The sequence below is a fragment of the Drosophila novamexicana genome, unplaced genomic scaffold, assembly GCF_003285875.2.
Source record: "Drosophila novamexicana strain 15010-1031.04,08,12 unplaced genomic scaffold, DnovRS2.1 tig00000974-arrow-arrow-pilon, whole genome shotgun sequence".
Lineage (NCBI taxonomy): Eukaryota > Metazoa > Arthropoda > Insecta > Diptera > Drosophilidae > Drosophila > Drosophila novamexicana.
In genome coordinates, this window is record NW_020824834.1 from 1,290,541 (window position 1) to 1,308,203 (window position 17,663).

Below are 17,663 nucleotides of genomic sequence, written 5' to 3' on the forward strand. Positions count from 1 at the left end.
GACTCGAAATGACTTGCGGAAAACGCTCGTTATAATAATTATAAAAAAGCATTGTGAACCAACAATCGAATCATTTCCTTGCTCTCGCGTTGGCTAAACAACGGAAATTGTTTTTAATTAAAATAAACGAGCGCTTTTTATGGCCCTGCGGCCGGAAGTGCCAAGACTCCGGCTTTGGCGCTCGCTCTGCTTCGCATTTCATTCACGCTTCCGTTCAGGGTGATAAAAAATTTTGACAACTCTCGAAATTACAGTTAATGAGTGCAATAGCGTACGTGTGAAGCGATTGAGAACAGTTACAGTTTTCTTGTCCTTTCTTTTTTTTTTTTGAGAGTATAAGTGCCTGCACAGCTTGTGTATGTCCCATTCGAAATGAACTGGCCTTTTAGAATTGAGAGTTCTTAACAATATGATTATATAAAGATTATTCTTAAGATACGAGAAGCTTGAAAAGAGATAAGTCTTATAAAGATAAGTCTTAAGAGACCAGAAGTGAGAACTCTATCCCTTGACAAACTTCCTCATCGAATTTCTCAAATATTAAGTTTGATATCTCATTCATACGCTGTCTTATAAATAATTCTTTGAAGTTAATTAATAATTCTTTTATAACTAAAATGCATTACAAACCAATTCAAAGGGTATCTTAAGTATTTCTTTATACTCGCAGCAGATGCAAAAAAATGTGGGGATACTTTTTTAATTTCCACATAATAAATATTCATATATTCATAATTTTAATTAAATTAAACTATGTTTCATCAAATTAAGCTGGTTTTTCAATTATTTGTAAATTTAATTTCAACGCGCTTATTATAAAATAAATTATTAAAATATTCAAGCTTAAAAATAATTTAAATTGTTTGCCATGAATTTTTATTTGTTTTTTACGCGAAAACATTAAAAAATGTAATTAGCAATAATAATGTGCATAAGTTGTTATAAAAGCATTTGAGTATATTTAAAAAAAGTCAACCTTTTTATACTTTTTATACAAATGGGTAAAAAGGGTATATTGTATTTGTTCAAAATCCAAATGTATGTAACAGGCAGAAGAAAGTATCTCCGACCCCATAAAGTATATATATTCTTGATCAGCATCAATAGCCGAGTCGATCTAGCCATGTCCGTCTGTCTGTCTGGCCGTCTGTCTATCTGTCTGTCTCTCTGTCTGTCCATCCGTCCGTCCGTATGTATGAACGCAAGGATCTCAGAACCTATAAGAGCTAGCCTTGAAATAGATTAGATGTAGGTGCTCCTAGTTCCCGCGCAGATCGAGTTTATTTCCGATAATCGATAACTTACTCCGTTTCCAAGCGATCGATAAAAATCGATATCGATATCCTGTTTTTTGGGCAATTTTGGTAAATAATAAGAGCTAGATTCACCAAACTTGACATATAGCTTCTAAAATAGAATATATATATATGCATTTGATGTTGGAAGAAAAGGGTTCAGGGTATGCCCTAGTCGGGAGCTCCCGACTAGAACCTTTTACATGTTATCATTTGAAGCCCCATTGCTGTGATTGCCCATATATCCATATTCATATTTATTTATCTCTACACGTGTCACATATCGCCATAATTTGTGCATATTTGACGTAATTTGCATTGCAATTTGAACAAAAAATGAAATTGTTCAGTCTGTTGGAAAAATTGCTCGCATTTCATTGACCGTTCAACAAAGTTCAAAGTTCACACTTTGGTATACATAATGTGCGCACATTAAGCGCGCCCGACCGCACACAAATTCCTGCGACTAGAATATCCGCATGTGCATTATCCTGTTTTTTTTTTCAAGTGCAACACTTGTCAGTGGCACCTTTCGTATCCTTTGGCATTCCAAAAGTAAAATGCATATTTTTGCATTTGAATTTATTTGACATTTTAATGAGCGCATAATGTCAACGCCGAGTGTTAGTCGCAGTCGACACTTATAATTCAACGTACGCGACTGCTCCTCAATTTAGCTCGTTGCCGGGCCGGGCCGGGAACTGCCCCCGTGTCAGACCACCCTGCCCCCTGCTACACCCTCACTGTCTAACTGGGTCACTCGCTTTGGCAGCTGCTGCTGCTGCACTTGAATCTTTTAGGCCGTTGTGGCACTTGTGCATGTTAGACACAAAAATCTAAATTATTTAAGTGCCCACACACACGGTAAGCGAGGGCGGAGTGGGAGACACATCCGCTCGAAAGAGTGCGAAGCGTTTTTATCATTGTTTGCAGCGTGCACCATTCGCAGATACCCATTAAATTCTTTAGGGGCGACAAGGTTTTTATTTTCATATCAATCCAGATTTGCATGTCAAACATTTTCCATTTACTTGGGTCTCTTTTTAATTTGATTTCTTTATCATTGTATTTTTATCGCAAACATTTGCCATGGGGATAAGCTGCCTTGTTAATGTATATTTGCATGTCAAATATTGGCCATTTACTTGAGCTTCGTTTTAATTTGATTTTCATATGACAACATTTGCATCCTCAAACATTTATCATGAGGATAAATTGCTCTGTAAATGTATATTTTCATCTGAAACATTTGCCACATACTTAAGTCTCTTTTTAATTTGATTTTCATATCATTGCATTTTCATCGCAAACATTTACCATGAGGATAAACTGGCTTGTAAATGTATACTAGCATTTTAACAGAAGGGAATTGCAATTAAGCCACAGCTGTGATCATAATTGCAAATAAATATACTCAAACCGACTTAAATGTCCGCATTTAATATTCACACCGGCACTAATATACCCTGTCTAACAATTTTTGTGTACAGGGTATATAAAAAGTAAACTACACACTAAAAAAAAAGCAACATGCAAAAGCGCCAAACTGAGTATTGCACTTGCTGTTGTTGTTTGGCTTTATTCTGCAGACACACACACACACAAACACACACAAACACACACACACATGCAAATTCACACACGCACACACACTCATATTTTTTGGCATCATTTAGATGCTCGTCGAGCAACTGATGCAAATTTAATTTGGACACCTCCACACAAAAAGTGCGCGTAAGAGCAGCGGGTCGGGCTTGAAGAGGGGCGCGTGTAGATTGTGGGTGTGGCTATGTGGTGGACCCAGGGGGATTGGTTAAGGGTATCTATCTGCGCCATAACTTGCGCTTGAGTGTGTATGAACTGCAACTAATGATGTTGCAGGCACTCGAATGCGCCTTTTTGATTTAACGATCGACTTTTTTCTCCCAGTCGCCGTCGCCGTTGTTGTTGTTGTTGTTACTACTGCTGTTGATGATAACGTGGCAGAGTGGAGATTGCGCTGGAGAGGTCGAAGGTTGCAGATTGGCGAACACGGTAGGGGGAAGCGCTTAATGACTGGTTGGTTTGGTTAGCTGGTTGGCTGGTTAGCTGCCCGTTTCCTGCGGTTTATGCTCGCCTTTTGACTGTTTTTTTTTTGTTTTTGTTCAACTTTTTCGTGAGTGCTTTTGTACATTTTTTATACCCTGAACCCATCAATGGGTATAAGGGTATATTGTATTTGAAATGTATGTAACACGCAGAGAGAAGCATCTCCGACCCCATAAAGTATATATATTCTTGATCAGCATCAATAGCCGAGTCGATCTAGCTATGTTCGTCTCTCCGTCCGTCTGTCCGTCCGTCCGTCCGTATGTATGAACGCAAGGATCTCAGAACCTATTAGAGCTAGATACTTGAAATAGATTAGATGTAGGTGCTCCTAGTGCCTGCGTAGATCGAGTTTGTTTCCGATAATCGATAACTTATTTTTGTAACTATAATATATAACTGTTTTTTGCGCATTTTTGATAAATAATAAGAGCTAGAGTCACCAAACTTGACATATAGCTTCTAAAATGGAATATATATATGCATTTGATGTTGGAAGAAGAGGGTTCAGGGTATCCCGTAGTCGGCAGCTCCCGACTAGAACCTCTTACTTGTTTTTTTGTGTTCCATGTGTTTCAGTTTTTGTTTCCTTTTTTTGGGCGGACGATGCGCCTATAACTTTCTGGCCCGCTGCACAATTTTCTCTGACGTGTTATTTATCATAAACTTAACTGCAGTGGTGCGCATAAAAAAGCAAAGTATACACTTCTTTTTTTTTGTCGAAAGGGTTCATCAAATGCAAATAAAATGCAAATAAAAGTCAAGTGGTTGCTTGAGCGCCTTTCAGTAAGCTCTCAATTGACCTTGGCTTCAAAAAATCCAAATTTTCTGCTACCTGCTTTCGGGCTTAGCGGCTCGGAATATGGTTAGCTGCTCAGGTGTGGATATTAAGCTGATTTTCGGATTTGCTGTCGATTTGTTGTCAGAGCTGAGTCCCGGCCTAGTAAGAGGGCGAAAAATTGTTTAGATTGTTCCACAATTTGGGTTAATACGATGCAAATAAGCCGGTAAGCGGCTCGAAGGTTTTGTTCCTTAGGCGCATATTTGAAGTTTTCACAAATTTGAACGCCTCTAAGTTCAATAGAACGAACGTGCTTTGGCAAAATAATCGCTGTAAAACGAATGCAGACGTGTCTAATGGGAATATATGGAATGCGAATTGAGAGAAATACCACAGATAACAAATTTATAAAAAAAAAACGAGCTATTTTTATCATTTTTGTGCTTTATTGTCTGGCGCCCAACGTGGCTCCAAAACACATAACCCTTGAAACAAAACAAACAATAGAGAAGCCTTTCACATATATATTTTTTTGTCAGCGGGACAAATATTTTCATACCGAACGTAAAACGTAGCTCTTGAATACTGAGATATTCAAGCACTGTGTTAAATGGCGCCCAGCACGTGGTGCGATGCGAAAACCCTTGAACTTAAAGTATTGCTACATGCTTTAAATTCTATATTTTCAAAGATAATTCTATTTGAAGAGCAAGCTTTGTTTATACGTAATTGGAGATTATAATTATTAACAAATGGCGCCCAACGTGGGGTGTAAACGGAAAAATTATAAACTTGCATACGCATCAAATGCCTCAAACAATATCAACTCAAAGAACACAAAATAACTATTTAAATAATTAAACATTGCTTATTTGTAGATTATTAAACATTTTGATATTCCTAAGCTGTTTGCAAAGGACATTAAATATATTTGACACATGCAATTTTCTCTTGCGATATACATGAAAACTTAAGCACTTTTAAAGCATTTGGCTTATGGCATTTAAGCGTAAAAAAAAAAACAAGACTAGCTACTCAGGATTGGTGGGCCAAGGGTTTGGGCAGCAAAGGGCTTCTGAAAAATTCAATAAGCTGCTCAGCCTCAGCTACGACTACGTCTGAGTCTTCGCATCTTCACGTGCGGGTGTGTGGGGAATATTTATTAAAATCGCTGAGCACAATTTTATTTTGCATATCAAAAGGCGACTCCGGCTTGTTGTGCGAATGCACAGCTATGGGGAAAATGGGAGCCGATGTGTTTGCTTAGGTGGGAGTCGGATTTGCCGGTGTGTGTGTGGGTCAGCATACATAATAGCGCACAGTTTTAGCCACTGGCCAATGGCCGTTTTAATGTACATTCAGACTCATTGAGCTCATAGAAATTGTTGTTGTGGCTAGGCAAATAGCCAAAGGCGTTAAAAAACCCACTCAAATAGACTCAGCCAGCGATGTTAGATGATAGGCGCACAATTTCTCGAACATCACGTGTTGCCAGCCACTAGAAAGCGCCAGTTCCACTTGACTGCATCCAGTCAACATTAGCCGAGGGCTGTTTGCAAGTGTCGCTACATGACAGCAGTTGCAGTAGAAGTAACTGCAGCAGTTGCAGTAACTACAGCTACGAAGATTAATGGCATTTTGCGCGTTCATTGACATCGTGTTTGCATCCGCCCAGTGTTGACGTCAAATCTAGCATCAACTTGAATATTTACAAAATATATTCCATAAAGCTGCTCTGCAACATTTGAAGCTTCATTTAACAATATTATGGACAAGTTGAAGGGCGAACATGTAAAGTGAATAATCAGCAAAGAGTATTAGGAACTAACATATTGAATTTAAGTTTAAGTTTAAATAAATGAAAGCTGCAAGTTTAATCAAAAAATATTAAATAAATAATATAAAAGGGGGCAAATTGAAGTCAATTCACAGTAAGTGCTTAAGGGTCTTAGTGCTGAGAACTTAGTTAGCCCGAAGCTTTCTCTTTTCGTTTCTGCACTATTATAGAAAATAAAGAATCATTTTCTGTCATATATATATTCTTGGGCTAGGCAACAAGAAGTGAAGTTTACGGATCGAGCCACTGTGAAGAATGCCTGGAGTAGAGCTTACAATCGATGGAACTATCGACTATATCGATGTTTTTGGTTTCTTGAGAACTATCGATTATTTTTTAGGAACCATCGATTTCCATATTTCCAGCTCTAACACATTTTGAACAAGAGCAAGCGACAAGCAAGTAAAATAATTTAAAATGAATCACTTTTTATTTGGCCTTTTTCTATTAGAAATAATGTGGTTATTGCCGTGCATCGTTAGTATCGATGTTTTGCTTAAAAACAATCGATAATATCGATTTATTACCATCTCTAGCCTGCAGGCAATTTAAGCTGCTTTCTGTCTCTGTCTCTTTCTCTGCCCAAAGCTGACGCAAACAATTTCGGCCTCCTTCGATAAATCAAATCATATGCAAATCGTACTACTCTATCACAGAGCTACTGTGAAAAAACTTTCATGTTATTTCGTGCTCTGAAAATCGATAAATAGTCTTATATCAACTGCCGTAATTTGCCAAAAATAACTTTAATATACACATAGTAAAATCGCAATTTCGTGTGACACTCAAAAATCATACAAAATTCATAGTGTTGCCATAAATCTCATATGCCATTGGCTGTCAATAATGTGGAAAGTTTTGCGTTGACAAACAACAACAAAGTTTATTAAGTTTCCATATTAAAAAACAGTTCCCAACAGCAACAACATTAGCGGCAAATGTGTGCCACACACACACACACACGCACATATATGATAATCGCTGTGTGTGCCAAAAAAGAAAAAAATGAAGAAACTGACGAAAATCGAATAATATTGAGTGAAATTGAAAAAAATAACGTTGCCTACTTATGAGCGTCGTCGCCAACTGAACTACTTCAAAAACGCATAAAAAATCAATGGCAACGAATGTGCGCAATAAATGTCAGCGACAAGGCAAACACCAACAACAACAACAACAACAGAAGGAAAATGAAAATGAGAACGCAAAGGAAAACTTCACATGCTGTTTTTCTGCCCGCCTGCGGGCTCTGAGCTTCGAATGCTTCGTCTTTTTTTCGCATAGCATACTTTTGTGCGTTGTGAGGCAGGCTACATAACGGGACGCTGCGCGACTAAGTGGGGGCGGGGTGGGGCGCGTGTGAATTGGTCGCGGGGCATACAAATTGAAAATCCGCCATAAATTGAAGTAGAAGCAAAAGCAAAGTCTGCGTCTCAAAAGCTGATGACAATTTATTGTTCACACTTGTAACTGATGATGGTGCTTAGGGCCACGCACACACGCACGCACACACGCACACACACGCGAACGCACACACGTGCAGCAATTTGGGGCATGTGTTTGCCAAAGTATATTTCATTGTCTGCAGACCAGGCAAAAAGTAGGCTCTACAAATTGCTAGCCATTATTTTGCGCCAAAGTCAATATACAATCTATATATACACACAACATAAATTTGATTTCATTTTATTTTTTTTTTTTTTGTTAGCTGCCCAGGTGTGCCAGGTACGCGTGTGTGTGTGTGTGTGTGCGTATTGTGCCGCTGACAGTCGATAATTTAAAAGCCCTTTCTCAACTTTTGCATAACTTGTTTCTGCAAGTTCTTGTTCTTTGCCTTTCTTCTAGTTTCTTTTTCTTCTTTTTTTGTAGTTTATTTTCATTTTCCCAACTTTAGCAATTTAGCATTTACAATGGACTTTTAGCGGCTACCTTAGCTGCCAGCTAAGTGGTTGCATAACTCGCATTCAAAACTACTCGCATCAGGCTGCGGAACTTTTCCAATAGCCAAAACAAATAAAACAAGTAAGAGGTTCTAGTCGGGAGCTGCCGACTACGGGATACCCTGTACCCTCTTCTTCCAACATCAAATGCATATATATATTCCATTTTAGAAGCTATATGTCAAGTTTGCTGACTCTAGCTCTTATTATTTACCAAAATTGCCCAAAAAACAGGATATCGATATCGATTCTTATCGATTGCTTGGAAACGGTGTAAGTTATCGATTATCGGAAACAAACTCGATCTGCGCAGGCACTAAGAGCACCTACATCTAATCTATTTCAAGTCTCTAGCTCTTATAGGTTCTGAGATCCTTGCGTTCATACATACGGACGGATGGACGGACGGACAGACGGACGGACAGACGGATAGACAGACAGACGGACGGACATGGCTAGATCGACTCGGCTAGATTCTTGATGCTGATCAAGAATATATATACTTTATGGGGTCGGAGAAGCTTCCTTCTGTCTGTTACATGCATTTACATTTTGCACAAATACAATATACCATTTTCAATGGGTACAGGGTATAAAAAGGCAAGCATACCGCCTGCAGCACGCCTTTAATGATTTAAGGTGAAGCCTCGTGTGTATTGCATAACAATATGGCCCCTCGCATCACAACTGGACAGCGCCTGTTGACGCCGCCGCAGGCCTCCCCCCGACGCTCATTCATCACATTTAAATTCATAACATGGAAAAAAAATGCTAAAAAAAAATGAAAAACAAGAATCCACTTTGTTGTTTGCCACACAGAGAGCGCTGAATTTATGAGAGGCTCCGCTATAGCTACTAAGTCGCGGCTAATAGCAGCTTTAGAATTTATAGAGTTTTGGCTGCGGCTTACGAGTGCTTCCCATGGACAGGGGACGCGCGTTACGTATACGTAATATCAATAGAGACCAGAGCCGCACAGCTCGCTCATAAAGCTTGCAACGCACGAAGTCTGTGTGCTTGTGCGTGGAAATATGCTCCAAAAATTTTCTAAGTTATTCAGAACAGATTTCTGTTGCAAAAAAATAAAAAATCAGAGCTAAGTCAAATTTATGTATGGACTTGCCAAATAAAAATCGAGAGAAACTTAAATAAGAAGTTAGTTGCGTAAAAAAAACTTCTATAAATCAAGATTTTGTATTTAAAATAAAGTAAAATAGAAAATAAAAGGTCGTTGCGCTCGAAAATTAAATACTCTTGTAAATACTCTGCATATGCGCACGAAATTTGTTGTTATTATAAAAAACTTTTCAACAGAATTCTTCTAACGAAGCTATCTCTCTTTCTCTGTATATATATTCCGTTATATATATCTATTTATTGAAGCCATAAATGTACCGAGAGTCTATCCTCACCACAAGAGCTAGAAGCATTCAAATTGCACTCAAGCTTCCTTCTTCCTTTTGAACTAGCAATCGGCACGTCGCTGGTTCAACCTTCAATATATATAAATAATTATTCAAACTATTCACTATAAAAAAATAATCATAATATGGACAGGTCGCCGAATAATTATGAACTGCCAGACCATGTCTTGAAAGGGCATACGGCATTCGTTTTGCCTAAGTCCTTGATCCTTTGTTATTTGAGACAAAGGCCTTTTCTGCTTTTTGACATATTATGCTATAATTTTTGTGTGGCAAAACGTTTAGTTGAGCTACATAAATAATAAATAAATAACACACACAATCGCCTGGGTCGGGTCGGGCAGCCAGGCGTGAGGTTCACATAATGATGGGCTACGTGTAAAAGACGGGCCCGTTGTTGTTGTTGTTGTTGTTGCCGTGCTCTAGGCTCTAGTTGGGGTCTTGATGTACAAGCCCGTCTGGCAGGTCTTGCGGCCCAGCTCAGACAACCTCAGTAAAACGGCGCGGGGGGAGGGGGGTAGAGAGCGAGTGGCCTGCCGCATTAATTTGCATTTTGTTGACTCAATTCATGCAGCAAAATGTTTTTACATAGATTTAGCATAAAATATTTAAAACAACTTCTGAGAGCATGCATAAAAAAGTGCAAACGTTTTGCCTCCCTTTTTAATTGTGTGTGTGTGTGTTTTTTTCCTTTGCTTTACATTTGTTGTGAGAAGTCCTTCCATCGATATGCAAATTGAAAAACTTTCAAGTACTCTCCCAACTAATAGTCGTAAATATTTATGCATTCATGTGTAAGCCGGGCAAATGAAATTGCAAATGTGTCCAACTCAACTGTCTGAGCTGAGCCGAGCGGCAGCTCAGCCTCAGACTTAGCTGCAGTCGAATCAATGCTGCCAGCTTTCATTTCTATTCTTGTAATGTGCCAAGATTATCATCAAATTTCGGCATTGCCGCGTTGCGAACGCTTCTCCACAGTCAAAGACACAAATAAAAATCTAAATCTAAATCGAAAATACGCATATTTGCTGCCATGAATTGCGAACGAAATTAAATTGAAATTGTTTTGGGCAACTTTACAACACTGGCCATGGGGCAATATATTCATATTACGCTTGAATAAAAATAGTCCACATGGTGTATAATTGATGGACGTCGGACCTTTGGACTAACTAGAATTTGTGCAAGAGAATTTAATTAAACTTTACCCATAACACACTAAATACAATTACATTTTGGTAATATTTTATTTTCACATTCTCTTTATAGTTCGCCGAGTTAGTGGCAACTTTTCAAGTAAATTTGTCTATCTATCTATCTGTCCATCCATCTGTCTGTCTATCTATCTATCAAACTCTTAGGTCTCGAGAAACAATTTTCAAAGCTTTCTGTTAAGCACATTCTGTAAATTCTAAATAGTTTTACAACACTGCTTTGTAGCTCTTACGGAATGCAACTCTATGCTACACAAATATCGTATAAAATATAATTCTCTTTATAGTTTGACGAGTTAGTGGCAAAACTTTAACTAAAGGTATATAAAATGATAACTATCTACCTGTCTATCTATCTATCTGCTTATCTATTTATCTGCCTATCTATCTGTCTATATATCTGTATATCTATATATCTGTATATCTATATATCTGTATATCTATATATCAATCTATCTATCCATCTATCCATCCATCTATCTATCCATCTATCTATCTATCTATTAGTTATCTATGTATCTTTCTCTCTATCTACCAAACTGCTTGGCCTTATAAAACAATCTTTAAAACTACACGTAGAGTACACTCTGCAAATACTTCCTAGTTTTACAACACTGCTTTATAGTTTTAAAGTCCTACGGGCTGAAATGCCATGCTATATAAAAATCTCAATAAAACCTCCATTTTATATCTCTTGTCTTGGGCTGTGCTCTACTTACTTGAGCTAATTTGATCTAATTTTCGCTGCTTTGCAACAGAGTCCTAAAATAATCAACAATCTATATGAACATATATTCAAGCAAATAAGCGCCAACATCAGCTGCCATCTAATATCAACTTCATCTGCATCTCATGGAGTTGGGTGGCTGGCCCGGAAGCTCTGGCTCTCTGGCAACTAATATGAATTTATGGCCTTAAGAGTGCGCTGTGTGACACAGACACGCACAGAAAATTAAAATCAACTGGGAGTAGTCGTTACGGAGGCTTTCACTTTCGCTAATGTGTTATGAGAGGCAGTCCGGGCCAAGCCAAGCAAGCGCGAGTTAATAAACGCTGGGCGTGAGTGTATTTGTGTGTGTGTGTGCGTGTGTGTGTGTGCCTGTGTGTGCGTGTGTGTGTGCTTAAGCAAATAGGTCGCCAGTTACACACACTGTCGCATTTTAACGCCCTAAAGCTTACATTGTAGACGCCGCATTTGGCCAACTGAAAGACGCCACTAACAAACAAGCTTGGCAGCAAGTGTTGCCAACAGCACGACTCAAATATACCCTGGACATGTCGCCGTTTGCCAAGTAATGGCAATGTCAGAAATGTCAACTAGTTTGTGTTGCTCGGGGTTAAGAAAGCGATAGAAAAGCGATACAAAATCGCATTTATAGCTTGAGCTTGGTTTGTAATGCATATACCCTGCAACTGGCGCATGCTGTTTGCAGGGTGTTAAAAAGAACTCTAAGAAAATATGCATTAAAAGTTGAATTTTTGTGCGGCGCTTCTGGCTGCTGCTGTGTGTGCGTGTGTGTGTGTGTGTGTGTGCGTGTGTGCGCGCCGCAAAAGTCAAAGCTGAAATTGAACTCAAGATTAAGGCGAAGCAGAAATTTTGCTGGCCGAAGTTACGCTTTGGGGGATTACCAAGTAGCACATAAGCTGACAAATACAAACACACACACACACACACACACACACACACACACACACAGCCATCAACGCACACTCATGTTTAATCAAATGCGCATACATAAATCTCTGAGTACGCATTCGCAGCTGAAGAGTTTGTGTGTGTATTAGTTTACTTGCAATTGTATGCATTTTTTATTTATTTTTGTTGATGTAGTTTTTACACTTTATTTCATTTGGCAAGTCACTTTGTGTACTACATAAGTTGCTACGATTTCTGCTGCGCCACGGAGCGTATGAGTGATTAAAAGTTTGAGCATTAAGCTAAATTGCGTCTAATCTTGGCTGCAATTCCATTTTGGGGCAATGCTAATTAGAGCACGCTCCAACAATCGTTGCCAGGCAATCGGCGAGTCGATCTTCGGATTTCTCTTTTCAGGCTGTTTCCTGAGCTTGATTTGGTTTTAGTTTGCTTTCGCTTTTGCTTTGGGCCAAGACATTTGATTTTGTGTGCGTTCTGGCATTTCCAATTATTATGCAACAAACAAATAATCAAATATGCTTTTGAGAACTTGCCGCAGCTGGCGCCGCACAAAATGCGGCCACAAACAAAAATCACAACAGACCTGATAATACGCTTTCCACGCAAAACTTTTTAATCGATGAAACTTTTTGGCCAGCATTACGTGACGCAGTTTTCTCGAACCGGAAGCGAACTTTAACCTAATTGGCAACAGCTGGCAACCCAGGCATATATAATTAATGGCTAACATCTATTTTTTTTGACACGACACGAAATCTATTTGAATCAATCTGAAAAGAAACTATCCAATTATATGGTTAGCCTAAGCCTAGACTATTTAGACTTTGCCTAGTAAAACTTTTTTGAGTTTTTATTTCTATTTTCCTTTCATTGAATTTGATTTTGAGCAGTTCCTAGTTTAAGTTGCATTTATTTCTCCAAATTTATTTTTGGTAATTTTCCTCCCTTTTTAATAGAATTCATATTCTCTTTTCGCAACAAATCCCATTTAAATTTCAGAGAACATTTTCGTCAAATGTTTAAGATCTAAGTTGCATTCATTTTAGTTAATATCATATATCATATAATATCATCAAGACCCTTTTCATAATCTCCTTTAAAATCTGGAAATTTTAATTTAAAAACTTAAAGAGATTTCGACTCTGCACGCAATAAATGACAAGCTTTTTTTAAATATATATAACATATGTTTAAATATTTATAAATATTACTGTGAGACTTTACTTGCATATCTTATTTATTATTGAATTGAAAAAATCGCAAGACTAACTCGAGAGCTGACTTAACTCCAATTTATCGATAATAGATATAGATGCCATATTAGCATAAGAGAAATTTACTTGTTCGTGTACAGAATTTTTGCGTAAGTCATCGTCTTGGGAAAAACAAAGTAAATAAGCCTTAAGTAAAGCAACAATTTATATTCAATGTCCATAATTTGTTATGAATAAATTAACTGCATCGAGAATATGTCGAAAATTAACTAGAATTATATGACAGCTGTTCACTTATCAATTCCCACATACGAATATTTTTATAAGCCATAAACAGATTAAGGTTTATCCATTGAGGCGGCATGCATAGATTATCAAAGTACCGAGTACAAGCATTCAACTAGATAATTACAAGCAGTCGCAAACACAAAACCAAACAGAAAAACTTCCACAACAAATACACACAGACACACATACACAAGCACATAAGAAAGAGCGAGATAGAAGCCCATAAATAATAATTAAATGCGTGACTAATTACTTGTGTAATTTGCTATTATTAAGCGGCAGCAGCAGCAGCGGCAACAAAAGACGCTGAACAGACGGAAGTTGACGCCAAAATGGCGTTGTCATAATAGATATATAGCCAGACAGATATAGGCAGTACGCACACACACACACACACACACACACGCACATATGTGAAAGTGGAGAGAGTGGGGCGAGAAGTCTCGCATAATGAGCTGGCAATATGTCTGACGAGTTATGCTTATCGCTAGAAATTAAGTTCAAGTTGCCGCCGCTTGTAGATAAGTATTTGTCAATGCATAACTTAGCTGTGCGTATGTGCCTGTCTGTGTGTGTGTGCGTGCGTGTGTGTGTGTTGACGATGATTAAGTTGACAACAACTGTCAACTTTGCTTTAGCGCGCGCTGACATAACCTAAACGCACACACTCACACACACACACACACACACGCACACTTGGATTGCCTTGGCAGCTGCCGTCTTGTGGTTTTTGCCAGCTCCTTCTGCGGTTTAATGAGTCTTGATTTATTTCATTTCCTTCATTTTCGATACGACGTTCGTTGTCGGCGCCGCATGTTGTCACCCCTGACTCGCACACACGCACACAAATATTATGCACTGGTATGTGCCTATCCCTAACCCACCAACCTCCCTGTTTCCCCCATGCATGCCCGATCTGGCATCTTGTTATTTACATGAGCACACCAAAAATCATTACTCATGCCCGTGGCATCTGATACGCGTACTCGCCTTCACAACTTACCTGTGCCTTTGACTTCGGCAAGGCACTTGCCGTTTTAATTAAGACATTGATTGCTTAATTAAATTTCTTTGCAAGCAACATTTACTGGTGACAACCCCCAACGATTTTAAGTGTATTGCGCTAAACAACTTACGGGGCAAATACAAATAATTATAATTTCATTTAGGCCTTGAGCTAGTTTGTGAGTGGAAAATGTGTGTTTTTTAAGAAACCTTGCATATTACGTGGAAAATAATAAGCAATTAATAAATGCATGTAAATAAATAAAGATAAATAATTAAATATATACATAGATTATTACAGCATAAATCTGATGAGCCTTATGTTTATCTATGCCTCATTCTGCATGCTGAATGTATTAAGATCGGACCTTAAGCGCCGAAGTTATTCAATAGAGCATTTTCTATTATTTGTTTCCTGCTGCAGGGTATCTACTAGTGTGGAACAGACTGGAACATTTCTCACTAATTGCGGGGCTTAGAGAAGAAGAAGTCGAGAAGAAGAAGTTGTCATTTGGCTTGAGGGTATCTCCCAGTCGGGTAGTCCCAACCTTAGAATTTTTATCTATTTACAACAAACTTATTTGCGAAAAGTATTCAATTCAACACTTTCTGCTTCTCCTCCACTCCTATTTGTTCGGTCTATATATATATATATATATATATATATATATAGATATTCATATGTAAGCCAATTCCATTATTTGTTGCCACACAACGCGGCACAGACTTAACTCTATTCTGCGATCTTATCGAACAACTTCCATGTCAGCTTTACGCTCAAAGCGTTTGGAAAGCGCTCGAAAATTGCTTTCCGCCACATTTCCCGCCCGCCAGACAAGAGTTTTCATGTTAGTTTCTATCGAGCACAATATTTTGTGTTTTGACTGGCAGCGCATAGTTGAAGGCCTTAAATAAATTTATACATAAAATTGAGTTTTTTTACTTACAAAAAGAAAGTATAGATTAATTATTTCAAATTGCATTCATTTATTTATTATTTTTCTTGGGTAAATGTTGAGAAATAAGAAAGAAAACCTCTTTAAAATAAACGAAAATATATAAAATAAATCCTAGTTCAGCTTTGACAATTCCTAAACAAAAAAGAAAAACAAAAACACTTTAATCTTAAGTAAAATTTCGAATTAAGGCATTTTAGCTTTGCCAGCAGACAAGTTTTTATCCCACATCTTACATGTTTTCTGTTGTTTTTTAATATTTACTAACACTAACCAGGGGAATCAGTACGAGCTTTTTTTTTCAATATCCAACACTTAAATTTTATTACTTTGCACATTTGACGCCGCCATTTTGTGCAACCTGTGCTGCTGCTGCTTCTTCTTCTGCTGCTGCTGCTGCACGTGCTCCCTGCTCGCCCCGTCTCGCTCTCGCACACACACGCAGTATATGGGCTGCTTGTGCAGCACAGCATTGCTCTGCATATAATCTCCATAAATACACATACACATATAAACAAAATGTAAAATTCATAAAAAAAAGAAATATGCGAGTACGAGCATTTTTAGCCTTGCAGCTGGCAGTTCCACTTTAGTTCGCCGCATCGCATAGCATTTTATTCGGTTTCTGTGGCTCTTCTTCCCCCCTCACCCCTCCTTCTCTTTCGCTGCTCGCTATCTCTTTCGCTCGCATTGTTTGCATGTGCTATGCATTTGCTTTGGCCTGTCTGCGGTTAGCCTCTTCCCACTCACCACATCCCCCTCTCCCCCTCTGCCCCTCTGCCCCACTCCGCCGCAACTCCTCAGCCACATGCAATATTTATTTGCCTAAGCGCCGCTTGTTGTTTGTTTACACTTTTTTCGGTTTATGTTTCTCCCTTTTGTGCGGGTGTCAATTTTATTTACTTTTTACTGCACCAACTTGACTTTCATACCCATTTCTGTTCTCTGTTCCCATCCCACAGTCCCTGTCCCTGCGTACTGTTCCCTGGTCACAGTTGTTTCCGTTCTCAGTTCTGTCTACTTGTCATACGATCTGTTTCTACTCAAAATGTTACTTTCTGTGCGCTTTTTTATGCAAGTGCTTTTTGAATCTCTTGTTCTTCTATTTTTTGTCATATCTTCTATGTATGTGTTAGATATAGTAATAAGCTAATAATCCTTCATTTCAAGAGCACATTTGTAGTTCAGAATCGCAAGAACTTTAAACTCTTCCAGATATTCCATAGATAATATATGTCTTCTCAAAAATTAATTCGATTAATTCGAAGCTTCTTTTAGAACTTCATTTGGTTCCACTTTCTCTTACAAAACTAAGACATATGAGTAAAGATGTTGACCAAGAATATGTTGTCTATAAAATCACAATTTTAATCGAAATACCGAACATCAAATACCCTCAATCGTAATTCTGAGTATTTTAATATAAATACTCAATCGGAACTATTTAAACTATATAATATAATAATATTCAATAAGACTTTTAGCATACAAATAAAGGCGTCACACATTTCCCAACAAAATAAATATGCCCTCTGCAAGAGTATAATTAGAATATATAAAAACCAAGCAACTCGAAAATGACCGAATAGAAGCTACTCTGTTTTAGTTCTAAAGTACCCCTGAACACATATATTAAAGGCTTTTACGACTCTTATATAAATGTTACCTCACTTTATATAACTTTTGAAATAGTCAATACAACCAGATTGTATAAAGTATATTGTATGGTAGTATAGAGTATATACTAGACCTTCGCATGTCATAATTAACATGTAAATGCACAACACTTGCAGTCGCTTGTCTGAGTACAGGGTATATTTAGCAGAGCTCAGCTCAAGCTCGCGCCACACACACACACACACACACACTCGGGCGCACACTGGCACGGATAATGTAAACATAAACAGGGCAATAAAATATGAAAAGCCATAGGCGAACGGCAACAGTCGCCAACTGGCAGCCAC